The sequence below is a fragment of the Gouania willdenowi genome, chromosome 15 (assembly GCF_900634775.1).
Source record: "Gouania willdenowi chromosome 15, fGouWil2.1, whole genome shotgun sequence".
NCBI classification, from domain to species: Eukaryota; Metazoa; Chordata; class Actinopteri; order Blenniiformes; family Gobiesocidae; genus Gouania; species Gouania willdenowi.
This window is the reverse complement of record NC_041058.1, coordinates 2,152,528-2,166,769: the sequence shown is the minus strand read 5'-3', so window position 1 is coordinate 2,166,769 and position 14,242 is coordinate 2,152,528. Positions and strand designations below refer to the sequence as shown.

Genomic DNA, 14,242 nt, shown 5'->3' with positions numbered 1-14,242 from the left:
AAGGATTTTCAAACTAACCCTCACACCTCTTTAGTATGAGTCGTGTCTTATTGTCATGTGATCTATGGGCGGGGCTTGTGTTGATCGATTCACTAATAATAGGTAATAATTGGTGACTTCAGCGATTAATCGACTTTGCACTGATTGACACCAGATTGGATCGATTTGTTTTCAGTTTAAAACCCAAAACAAACCGGTTAGAATGTGTTGTAGAGCAGCGCCCTCTGCTGGTCAACACTGGTTATTACAGGCACTGACAACAAGTAGTGTCATTAATCATTCATTAATCACCGTAGTGAAAAGTCTGAGGTAGACAATAAAATAATCACGATAATAATAATATATCTTATAATAATCGGAATCAGTTTTATTTTCCAAGTAGAGTTTTTAGACAATACAAGGAATTTGACGAAAAACAAATCAGAAACAGTATAATAATAATAATAATTATTATTATTATTGTCATTATTATTATTATTATTATTATTACAGCAATGATGATAATAATATAGTTATAATATTGATATATACAATAATGTTAATATTCTAGAATCTAGTATTTCATTTATCGGATGCTTTTGTCCAAACCTACGTACAACAACACAAACAACCATTTAAACTGGAGTGTAAACTTTTACAAATTTAGTAAGTTCAGTTCAACTTTGTCTATATAGCGCAAATTACAACACAGTCATCTCAAAGTGCTTAACAAAAAATAATAATAGTAATACAGAGTCCATAGTAAGAAAGAAAGAACTCAACGACATCCACATAAACAATCATTTAGTGACAGTGGGAAGAAAAAACTCCCTCTTTTTTATTGGAATAAATCTGTTTTAGAACCAGGAACATCTGGTTCCACTGGTTGAGGTTAGTGAACAGAATAGGATAGAGAGATAGAACATCAGAGTGTTCCAGACTAGTTGAGCCATGAACCATCGATGAGGACCCACCAGCTCCAACATCAAGACACCTGAAATACTGTAGTAACGAGAGCCCTTAGAGGGCGAGGAGAAGACACAGACTGCAGAAAAAACATGATACACTCGTTCCTAGTGTTTAGGTTAACGCTATTATACGGTATATGCTTTAGCAAATAAGTAGGTTTTGAGTTTATTTTTTAAAGGTGGAGAGAGTAGCAGCTTCCTGTACTGAGACTGGGAGCTGGTTCCAAAGGGGAGGAGTCTGGTAGCAGAACGCTCTGCCTCCTGTTCTACTTCTAGACACTTTAGGAACTTCCAGAAGACCAGCAGACTGAGAGTGGAGTGATCTGCCAGGACGATAGGACACTAACAGGTCTCTAAGATACACAGGAGCTTGATCATAGAGCTTTGTATGCTAACAGGAGGATTTTAAACTCTATTCTAGATTTTACAGGAAGCCATATTGGACAAATGTGACAAAGTGCTTCAAATTTGATTGGCTGCAGGTGCTGCCCCGACAATAACATAATGTAACCATAATGAACTATATGTAACAATTCAACATCAACATCAACAATGTCATTCATCAGCCAACATATAGTCAGTGATCTTGGAGCTCTTCGTGATGTGTGTTAAAGAGCAGACATGCTGCTGCATTCTGGGTCATCAGCAGAGGGAGGAGCAATGTGTGACATCACAAGGCCCTGAACCAGGAGCTGTGGGACCTGTTGGGTCACGATTTAATAGAGCAGGTGTGTTAAACTCCTTTTAGTTCAGGGACCAAATATGGAGCAGTTTGATCTCAGGTGGGCCACACATTTTATGCTGGAAAACGACTTATTTCAACATCAATGTGTCATAGTTTACACTTCTACAGATACATAAAATTCAAAATATATAAGAAACCTACCATATCCAAGCAACAAGTGACAGATATCAGTCCCAACAAGGTCTTCACTTTAAATTTCCTAGATTTTTTGAGCAAAATTTCTATTTAATTAAGGGAAATACTATGTCGTAATTTGAGGAAAACTTAAGGATTTTGTAAGAATCCTTGCATTTAATATTAAAAATGACTGCAATCATGTGATATAAGCACTGGGAAAACCGTGAGCATCTGCAAATATTGTTGAGTTTCATTTATACAATGATTTATGTTTTCTCTGTCATTATTATTTTTTTCTGCGGGCCAAATTGAATGCTCCAAAGGGCCGGATTTGGCCCCCAGCCCATAAGTTTGACACATATATTATAGAGGGAATATCAACAAGACAATGTGTGTGACTGCAGGTTTTATAATATTAATAATAACAATTGTTGTTCTGATTAATATCCACATTGTGTTTTTGTTATTTACTGATTAAAAAAGCCTGGTTAATAAAGTTTTTCTACTCAGTAAATCAAAAAGTAAAATAATAATAAATCATCTGCTGGTCAAATAATGAGAAAATATAAAAGTTCAAAAGTCAAACATTAAATAACATTAACAAAGAGCTGAAGAGCAACAATATGAACATGAATAATGAAGGTGTGAAAATGGAAGAATAACATTTAAAATAAACTCCATTTGTGACTAATTCAAACCACACGTTCATCAGCAGTGACCTTTGACCCCCCCACCACCACCACCAGCGTCTCTCTGTCTGTAACTCTGACACACACACACACACACACACACACACAGGTGATTAATGAGTGTTTATTAGTATGAGGTCAAAGGTTAACTAATATTTTACTTTGCAATAACAGTCACTGTGTTGTTGTGTGTTTATCATCCAGCAGGGGGAGACATACTCAAAATTCTTACAAAATCCTTAAATTTTCTCTGAATTTAATTGACATTGGTCACAAAATGTAGGACATTCAAAGTGTAGATCTATTTTATGTGTACGTAAAAAGTGTAAACACGGGCACAATAATGTAGAAATGACTTGTATTCCAGCATCAAATCTGTGACCAACCTGAGGTCAAACTGCTCCGTATTTGGCTCATGAACTAAAGTGAGTTTAACACCCCTGATATAGAGAATGTTTAGAGCTATAGAAATATAGAGATTTAGTCAAAGATGGAGAAAAATGTAGAGCTATAGATATAGACAGCACTATAGAGGTGAAGAGTGAAATAGAGAAATATTTAGACATAAAGCTACAGGGAGAAATATAGAGATGTAGAACTATAGACAGATATAAAATAAGATAAACATAGATAGATTTAATAGATAGGAGCCTGTGAGCTGCAAAGATTTGCTCTTGTTGACATGGCGACACTTCCTGTCGTTACTTCCTCCCACGATGTAAGGTCATGGTGAAGGTCATCAGTGTTTAGTCTGAGCCTGAGTTTGTGGAGACTTTCTGTCCAAAGCTTTAGTCTGAGAGTCTGGAGGGATCTGTATGTTCATAAATCATCATCATCAAATGTTCATTTTTTTTTTCACACCAAGCAGTAACTGTTATGGCTCAGTTAGTGAAGATGTCACCTGAAATTTTATAAATATGTTTATAATTTTTTGTATAGAAAACTATGTAACAAAACACAATTAACAAAACAACTCACACAAAAACACACAAAATGACTATAAAAGTGCAGAACAGACAACAAAAGTCCACAAAAAGAGATGAAAAATACACAAACTGCGGCAAAAACAACATAAAAACTGGGCAAGACCTGTATTAACAAGGCGAATATGCATTTGGCAATTAAAAATTAAAAATTGCCAAATAGAATTGTTCATGTGAAAAACATCTTAGTGTGTATTTTGTTGTTGAGTGATGTCCCTTAATGTTGTTTTTCTTACTACTTAAATTGAAAGTAATAATGCAGGAAAAACAGAAAACTGAAAACTGAACATTGAAAGGAAATGTTGTTCAATGGTACCAGTCTGAGCACTGGATCTCAATTTGTGGCAAAGTTATAGGGAAAAAGGTATTTTTTAATTTTTTTTTTTTGACGTCATGAACTTTGACCCCTACCGATCTTTTTATTGGTAGGTCGTACAGCTTTGATCTAATTAAATAAAATACTCCACTTGAGATGAGCTTTTCATAAATATGAGCATCAAACTTATACGATAAATATTCATAGAGATGTGGAAAATGTTGGGTTTTTTTTACACTTGACACGACCTTGACCTTGACCTTGACATTTTGACTCCAAAAAAACATACGTGTCATTAGTGCTGCATTAATAGTAGGACGAGTTACAGGACAAAAGAGTTGCCAAAGAAAAATAATGAGAACTCCTACGATAACAATGTATTTGGCAATTTTCAATTGCCAAAATTCAATAATCAAAACACACAAGTGATTCAGATTCATGACAGCATCAAATTCTGTCCTCTGCTGTGATGTGTCACTAGATATAACAATCACCAGTTAATCCAGTACACCAAGTAAACTGAGTTTTAATTTTTTTATGAATATATCAGTTTTTTTCCACATTAAGCAGTAAGTGTTATGGTTTGATTAGTGAAGATGTCACCTGAAATTTACTTTAAATATATTTAATTTTTGTAGCACATCACAATGTGCAAAATAACTCACACAAAACGAGAGAAATACACACAAAATGACCGTAAAAATGCCAAACAGACCGCAAAAGTCAACAAAAAGACACAAAACGACGTAAAAAACAGAGAAACTGAAACAACTAGAACAAAAAATAACAAAAACACACAAGTCCATGTAAACGATGATTGACAGCATTTTTTTTTCAATACAAATAAATATGTTGCAAAAGTCCACAAAACGACATAAATAATACACAAACTGAGACAACAATAACAAAGCGTGGTTCATATTCATGTAAACACTGAATCCTGTCCTCTGCTGAGACGTGTCACTAGATATAATGATCACCAGTTGATCTGTTGCTTTTCCATTTGTTTTCTGCGTGTGGGTCAAACCTGGGTTCATTCTCAGCTCCTTCCTTTTCATTTTCACTCCTCACTGTGGCACAAAGGAGCCTCAAAGCTGTGAGAATAGCTCTGCGTTAGCGAGCTGTCAGCGACGTGTGAAAAGGTATTACAAGGTGGGCTTCATCTTCCTCCTCCTCCTCCTCACACACTCCAAACCAAATTCACACGTGCAAAAGGAAAAAGCCTGCCTGCATTTCTTTATTGATGACATTTGAAACTTTTGGAGACAAAAGAAGCAACAAAAAACATTTAAAGTGATAAATTCATTTCCCTCTAGCATCACTTTGATGTTTAATCTACAGAGAATTGAACCAAACAACAGCTTCAGACCCTAAAATGAATTCTATCAAAGCGTTTACGGAGCTGAGCGTCTTCCTCAGATGATGATGATGATGATGACAGATTAAATCCCCAAACTGAGGCGAGGATTCTCCAGAGGACACGATGACGACACTGTAAAACACAACCTGTTAAATTAAGTTAGAAACTCACACTCAGCCTGTTGGGCTTTAATTCTGATACACACACATGCATTTTTCATATATTCTATTTATATTACTGGTGTTCTTTTATTTTCATTACCTTCGCTAAGCGCAGAGCGATAAGGTTATGTTTTACCCTCTGTCTGTTAGCAGGATAACTATGAATAGATTTGGATGAAATTTTCAGGAAAATTGATAAATGGGACAAGGAACAGGTGATTACATTTTGATGATGTTACCAAAATAATATATATATATATCCCATTCATTTTCCCATTCATAGGTTCTCTCATAGTCAACAGCTCAATGTTGACTGGTAGTCATGGTAACACAGCTCAATGTTTGACAGGTAGCCATGGTAACCCTTTGTTTACCATGGTAACCCTTAGTTTACCATGTTACCGTGACCATTTTAGCTGAGCTTGAGCGGCTTGGCGGAGGTCTGCGCTCTGAGTGTGTTTTTACAGTGTAGCTAACTGTGTGACATCTCTAGGATCAGTTCACGTTTGGAAGAACAAACACAATCTAAGGAACACATGACACCAGATTTAACATCCAGTGTTTTTAAATCAAAAGACTGTGTTGCTTCCATCACATATTCAGCTTAAGAAAAAACATGACTGACGTAGGTGACATCCAATCACAGTAAAGAACTAGGAGTGATGTCATAACACAGTCAGCAATTATAAAACATTTTTAACACATAAGCACATCCCTAAAATATGCATTTTAAACTAATGTAAAACATGAATTGTGATAAACTTAAATCATCATTCTGAAAAAAATGATATTTAAACATAAATATTACTATTATTAAAATAGTATCTTTATGGCTCATACAGATTCCTTTTTCTTTGTCCCATTTTTTCCCCTTTTCCAAAAAAATTGACACTTTTGTTATTTTCAGATTTTAGCTTCATTTTGCTTATAAATATTCATTTTTTCCTCATTTTTGTCCATTTTTGCAAGTTCTTTTTTATACTTTTATCAAAATTTGTCGATTATTTTTTGGTCACTTTTCATCCATGTAAGTTACCTTTTGCCCAATAAATAACACTAGGATGGTAACAATGACACACAATTTGCGTCTTTTTGTTCAAAATTTTTGCCTTATTATTATGATGATGATATATTAGCAATTATTTCACTTATTGGCTTATGAAGGCCAAAACAAAAAATGTCAGAAAAGTAATAATGAAACCCACTTTTATTATTTAATCAGAGATCATCACTCTGTGTACAAAACAGTGTGAACAATCATGTGACCCATGTTTAGTGGTGGCTGCTTGTAGCCAATCAAAAGCTGTTCTTCATCTTCTGCCATCGCTTCGTCACATTTTTGACGAGTCGCTGAAAGAAAGGTTTCTTTTTGGGACGATGGTCTTCCTTGTCCATCAGCGCAGCGTGAAGGAGGTTTATCATCTTCCTGTTTTCCTCCTGTATTTCTAAGAAGCTTTCCCAATCTTTCTGCCACTGGCTCTGCTGGTCCTTTACGGTTTGTTGGACCTTTACCAGACCATCTTTGAGGACATCCATGTCCTTCTTCTGCTGGTCCAGGAGAGAATCAATCTCATCTTGGTGACTCAAAAATTTGGTCTTCCACTGACTCTGCTGGTCCTCCAGCTCTTGGATCAGAAACTCCCATTGGGTCTGTGGACTCCTCTGGTTTTCCGGTACCTGGACCAGTGAAAAACTGAGCTGTGTGAGCTCCTGGGTGGAGGTTACAGGTTCTCCTTGAAGCCCCACCCGGTCCTCTAGGTGTGGGGTTGAGGTTACAGGTTCTCCCTGAAGCCCCACCTGGTCCTCGGGGTGTGGGGTTGAGGTTACAGGTTCTCCCTGAAGCCCCACCAGCTCCTCTAGGTGTGGGGTTGAGGTTACAGCTGTAGCCAAGGTCGTGTTATCGGAGCGAATGAAAACACGTCTGCTCTCTCCAAAGACCAGAGATTTAATGCGAGACCAGAAATTTAATGCATAGCTGCTTAATTCCTGCCAACCTGGCAACAAACACACTTTACAGCTGCTGCTTGACAACATGCAGGCTTTAAAGTTTAAATTTAATTTTCTTGTGTGTTCTTACATTTAGCACCAACACGTGTGTCCTTTAAGGCTTTGTTTTCATCTGCCTTTTAAACGTGTTGAATGGTTAATGAAAATGATATAAGATGCTGAAAAGGAAGCGTCAAACATGGCAACCAAACCTCTGAGTGACTCAACAAACAAGCATTATTAATGCGTGTGCGCATTAAACACCTGTTGGTGAACGACAATTATTCCCTTCGTTAATCACACACGAGTCCTCCGGTGTTAAAAAGGCATCCGGATATTCCCCAACAGCTGATTAACTCCTTACACTGTTTAAAATTCAACAAGGATCATCCTGTGTGTGTGTGTGTGTGTGTGTGTGTGTGTGTGTGTGTGTGTGTGTGTGTGTGTGTATGCATTAAACATGTCGGTCCCCGGCGTCGGCACAATTATCCATTAAATAAAAAGCGTCTCCTCCGTGTTTCGTCTGCATTTTAATTAGAACGAGCAGCTGAAGTCAAACGGGCTTAAAGTTAAACATAAACAAGCACTCCCCAGGGGGAGGGGCTCCAACCTAGAGGGAGGAGCAAGAACCCAGAGGGAGGGGCTCCAACACAGGAAACGTTTATGTTTCTTTAATACATCGAGGCTTCATCTTTGTATTTCTGAGCAACTTTTTTTGCTTGATGGTTCAAGTCCTTCAGAGCCCCTGAGTGTTTCACAAAGTTTATTTACAGTGTTGTTATTTCTAATGTTGTTTTTTCATGTTGGTTTTTTTTACAGTGCATTTTTTATTGTTGTTTTTATACAGTATGTTTGTTGTAGTTTTGCTTTTTAAGGTAAGTTTTTTTTGCAGTGTTGTCTGTGTATTTTTAACAGTGCGGTTTCTACACAGTGTGATTTTTACAGTGTTTTTTTTTTTTTTAAAACTTTCATGTTTTCAGTGTTATTTTTTATGGTGTTTTTTTACAGTGTTGTCTTTTATTTTTATGTTTTTACAGTATTGTTTTTAACTTTTGTGCATTTACAGTTGTTTTTTCATGATGTCGTATGTTTTTATTGTTGTTTTTATACAGTGCGTTCATTACAGCGCATTTTTTTATTGTTGTTTTTATAAAGTATGTTTGTTGTAGTTTTGCTTTTTAAAGTAAGTTTTTTTGCAGTGTTGTCTCGACAGTGTATTTTTAACAGTGCGGTTTCCACACTGTGATTTTTACGGTGTTTTTTTTTTTTTTTAACTTTCATGTTTTTCATAGTGTTATTTCATGGAGTTTTTTTTACAGCGTTTTTACAGCGTTGTCTTTTATTTTTATGTTTCTATAGTGTTTTTTTACAGTAATGTTTTTTTTTAACTTTTGTGCATTTACAGTTGTTTTTTCATGATCGTGTGTTTTTATTGTTGTTTTTATACAGTGTGTTTATTGCTGTGCATTTTTTTTGTTTTTTTCATTTTTATGTTTTTTTACAGTGTGTTTTTATGCAGTGCATTATTTATTATTGTGCATTTTTTAGAGTGTTGGTCTTAAAAGTACGTCGTTTTTCCACTGCTAAGGAATGTGAATTTTCTTCCCGGTTCTAAACGAGCGGCAAAAATCTTTACATTCTTCTGTAAAACCTTTACGTTCTTGCGTAAAAGATTGTTATGTAAACATGTTGATTTTACACATAGAGTCGGTTACATAGAAGTAATTTCACCTGCTCACTTCCCTCTAAACTGCTCTATATATTTACGCGCTCGCGTAAAACTTTTAGACACTTTCCAAGCTCATGTAGCAGTTTAACATTTGCTTGTAAAATTAATTTGATTTAAAGAATTATTCATGTCAAGTTGGAGCGTGTGGCGTTCCTCAGGGCTCAGCTATTGGACCTCTTTTGTTCACTCTCGTTTTGTAGATGACACAAAACTCTACGGTCCCATAGAGTCACTGTGAAAACGTCTTTAACCAAATCATGACAAATATGATTTTAAATAAAAGATTAGAATCCTGTGAAGTAGAGACAAATAGATTCTACTTGATGCTTCAAGTCTACGGAAATCTCCCTTCATGCTTCTTTTTATTCTGTTTCTGAGTGAAAGCACGTCTAACACGTCTCTAAACATCTGCACACCTGCTCTATAACATCTGTCATTCAAAGTCCACTCCTCCACCTGTGCTGTCTGCGTTCCTAGAGGCGCGTTGTCAGATGTGTGAGCAGCACGTTGTCACCACGTTTTCAAACACTGTCAGAGCTTTGGTTCCCATTGAGGCCGTGAGACGGAAAAACGCCTTAAAGAGACACTGGATGACTAATACGGGACGCAAGAAATGTGGATTTAAACAGTAAACACACATACACGCTTTTTTCTATATGTCTCTCTACAACTCTATGTATCTAAATATTTCTAGAACGGTATCTATTTCTATCTATGATTCAAGATCTACATTTATCTCTATATCTAATTACCGCTCTCTATATATAAAACTTCATATATCTCTGTGTATAACTATAGATCTACATCTTCCTCTATAATGTCTAGATCTACATCTGTATCTATATATAACTTTCAATACCTATTTCAATAGCTCTATAATCCTATTTACATCTCTCTGTACAACTGAAGATATAAATCTCTTTGTGTATCTTGATTTATATCTCTAGATCTATATCTCATTCTATACATTTTTCTATATATCTTTTGATACCTTTTTATCTCTAACTCTAGATCTATATATCTCATCTCTATAACTCCACATGTATATATATATATAAAACTCTAGATCTTTATCTCTCATCTCTATAACTCTACATATATATCTCAATAACTATATGTATATATTTTTCTTTACACCTGTGTCTCTTTATTTAACTCTATATATTTCCATAACTATATTTCTCGACAACTCTATGCGTACAGTATGTATCTTCACAATAACTCTAGATCTATATTTCTACTCTTTATAATTCTACAACTTTATCCCTATAACTATAGATCTAGAGCTCTGCATCTTACTATATATCTCTGACTCTTTTCTTCTCTCTCTCTTTATACATTTCTTTATAGCTCTATACCTAAATGTCTATATCTCTCTTTAGCTATATCTCTTTATCCTCTCTGTCAGATCTCTATCTTTATGTCTATCCTTATACTTCTATCTTTAAAACAGGTTTAAAATACCAAACGTGGATAACACACAGACTCTGTGAAGGATAGCTTCAGTTCCTCCACCAGGGGGCAGTACACTCCTAGCTTTGAGCTGACTTTTAATTCAGGAAAAAGAAACTATAGAAGAAACACTGTTGATGTGTTTTTTTTTAAAATAAACATTTTTATCACACATTTACCAACATGAATGTGATTTTACATTTAAATTTCGTTTTAATTCAGAAACTCTGCTAAATTAAGCTTCTGTAATAATTTTTCATCTACTGATGACTTTTCATTAATGATTTTATTTCCCGCCCTTCTGTTTTGTATCAGATTTATTATGAATTTGTTCGAACGTCAGCAGTTATTTTTATAAAAACTTCTGATAAAACACACTAAAAAACAATAAATGTACTTATATTAAAAAAAATAAAAAAAAAACAGATAAAAGAGTCAAATCAAGCAAATAAAAACAACACGTAAATACATCAAAAATAGCTGTTAGTTTCCTTTTAAATGTATAAGGAAATTGACATTCACACATTTAATAAAATTAAACAAACATTAACAGTTTGTAAACATTCTCGGATATTTTCTTTGAGTAGGAAAGAAATTTTGTCATATTTAAATTAAAAGTTTAAACTGTTGTTCTTTTATCAGATCATCTGTCCTTTGTCCTACTTTGTAAAGGACAGTGAACGCACCACAGCCGGAGTCTACTTCCTGTCCAGCAGCAGCTTAGCAAAGTTTTACATTTTTACCAAAAAAAGTGCACAAAAGTCTCACTGGAGGACGTTTAAAGACCTGGAGGAAGAGGGTAAGGTACAATACACAAAAAAAGACAACAATAATAGACAAAATTGTTTCAAAAACACGCAAAATTACTCCAAGCACACACAGAAAACATGAAAAATACTCACATTTCACCAAAAACATACAGAATTACAGAAAAAATACACAAAAATGACAACAATAAAACACAAAATTACTTCCAAAACACACAGTATAACAGGAAAATACATGAAACACGTAAAAATACACACAAAATATGGAAGGGGACTGCAGATGTCACCAAAAAACATACTAAATTACAGAAATATACAGAAAAATTACATTAATGAAACACAAAATTACTGCCAAAACACACACAGTATGACAGGAAAGTACACTAAAAACATCAAAAATACACAAAATGTATCCAAAAACATACAAAACACACACAAAGGACAACAATGATTCACAAAATGATTAGAAAAATTTACAAAACGACACCAAAAACACACAAAAAATATAAAGAATGACAAAGATATACAAAAACACAAACTCTGTTAATGCTCAACCTCTGATTGGTCGTCATTTTAATGCTGACATGAATGTTGGTCATGTGACCCTCAGATCAGATACTAAAGGTTTAAAATGTTAATGTAGTTTTTTTTTAAATGTAGAGTCGCACACATGAAGATGTGCTGATGATGATGACGTCAAGCATGACATAAAACCCTGTCTTAGCTTTAAAAATGAGGTTAAAATGGTTAAAAATGAGGTTGAAATGGTTAAAAATGAGGTTGAAATGGTTAAAAATAAGGTTAAAAGTTGATTCTTAATGAATGATGAGAGTAAATATTGACATTCTGAGAGTTTTCAGCTGATTGTTGAGTTTATTTCCATCCCAGGTTTTCTTTCCTTCCCTCTCAGTTTAAAGGAAATCCTTAGTGCAGATATTTACAGTCACATAATACTCTCCAGATAAACTCTTTGATGTGCGCCGCGATCTACGATCTGTGCCGCAGCGCTGACGGGAATGGGTTTAGACACGCCAATCAGGACGCATTCACGTTGGGGCCATTGATTGATTCTTAGATTATTCCAGCGCTGCACTCTGGATGTTTCTCTTTAAAAGGCTTTTTGTTTTGTTTTCAGCCCTAAATAGTTTCTATGATGGAATAAAGAAGAACGTCTTAAACCTGATGCCTGTCTGAAAGTGAAAGTGTCTATGGATAGTTTGTGTTTGTTCAACTTCTTCTTATCTTCATATCTTTCTATAACTCTAAACTCTATATATCTATAGCTCTCCTCTCTGTAACTCTACACCTATGTCTCCCTCTAACTCTCTAGGACTCTAGATCTACTTCTATCTCTATAACTCTATATCTCACTACATATCCCTATCTATACAACTCTATATAACTCTGCAAAACTCTCTATTTTCTGTAATTCTGTATCTAAATTTCTTTATCTATAGTTTTCTTTAACTATGTGTCTCTCTATAACTCTAGATCTATGTATCTCTCTATACGTTTCTCAACTGATATGTCTGTAACTCTATACCTAAATCTCTCTCTATAACCCTATATCTACATCTCTCTATAGCTATGTATATATATATATATTTGTATAACTCTAGATCTATATCTCTCCTCTCTATAACTCTACACCTATATATCTCTTTACCTCTATATCTTTCTATAACTCTATCCCTGTATAACTATATATCTCTTTATAACTCTAGATCAAAAGCGCTCTATCTTTCTATATATCTCTCTCTTTTCTTCTCCCTCTCTTTCGCTATATCTATATATATCTCTATAATTATCTATATAGCTCCATATCTATATCTATATCTCTTTATCTACTTTATCTCTCTATCAGATCTCTATATCGTTCTATCTATCCTTATCTTTAAAACAGGTTTAAATAAGCAAAGTTGGATAAAACAAAGACTTAGAATTATAGATCAGACTTTTCTTCTTCTTTGTCTGATTTAGCGCAGACTTATGCTTGGGTGGCGTATCCAGGAGACATTTTGTGCTGTGGGTGAAGCATCAGCTTCATAGTGACAGATATAGTTTTTCTATAATATGTTCTACGTTCTGGTGGAGATGATGAGAGTGTGAGAGTTGAAACAGAGTCGTAAAGCTCTGCATGGTTAAGACTGATGAATTAATAACAGGGAGGCAGATGGATCCCAGGGGCAACACACACACACACACACAGCATTCAGGAAATATTAAGACTCATCCTCCAGCTCCGGGAATCAGAGAACTTCCTACTCACGTTGGGCCTCCATTTTCCCTTTAACTTCATCTTCCTGTTTTTACAAATGTGCCCTAAAACCTTCTAGAAGTCCTTATTATTAGATCTATGTCTAACAAAACACATTATTTTGCACCATATTTGGTTAATTGCCTTTTAAAAATGTGACTAATTTACAATTTTAGAGCCTGTGTTCCTCCGTCTTGAAATCACGTGATCGATGATGTCACATGGCCCCACTGCCTGTAAACATCCATTGAAGCATTCAGCCTGATTTTTAAATCATTTAGTAGCTTTTTAGATCATTTAGTAGCTTTTTAGATCATTTAGTAGCTTTTTAGATCATTTAAAAGCTTTTTAGATTTTTTTGTACCCTTTTAGATTATATAACAGCTTTTTAAATCATTTAGTAGCTTTTTAGATCATTTAGCAGCTTTTTAGATCATTTAGTAGCTTTTTAGACTATATAACAGCTTTTTAGATTATTTTGTAGCTTTTTAGATTATATAACAGCTTTTTAGATTATTTAGTAACTTTTTAGATCATTTAGTAGCTTTTTAGATTATTTAGTAGATTTTTAGATCATTTAACAGCTTTTTAGATTATATAACAGCTTTTTAGATTATTTAGTAGCTTTTCCAGTCAAAATGACAACTTGTGTTGCTTTTGGTTGCTCTAAATCAGGGTTGTCAAACTCATTTTATTTCAGGGGCCAAATATGGACCAGGTTGGTCATAAGGGG

At 34.7% G+C, this 14,242-nt stretch overlaps 1 long non-coding RNA gene across 1 annotated transcript in view; it reads left to right on the top strand.

Annotated features, from left to right (window-relative positions):
* The first annotated feature begins 11,166 nt into the window (after positions 1–11,166).
* Positions 11,167–14,242, top strand: part of LOC114477305 (uncharacterized) — a 42,748-nt gene continuing 39,672 nt past the window's right edge. The window contains exon 1 of the long non-coding RNA XR_003675692.1: positions 11,167–11,284. This is a non-coding gene — a long non-coding RNA (uncharacterized LOC114477305). The remainder of the gene's footprint in view (positions 11,285–14,242) is intronic.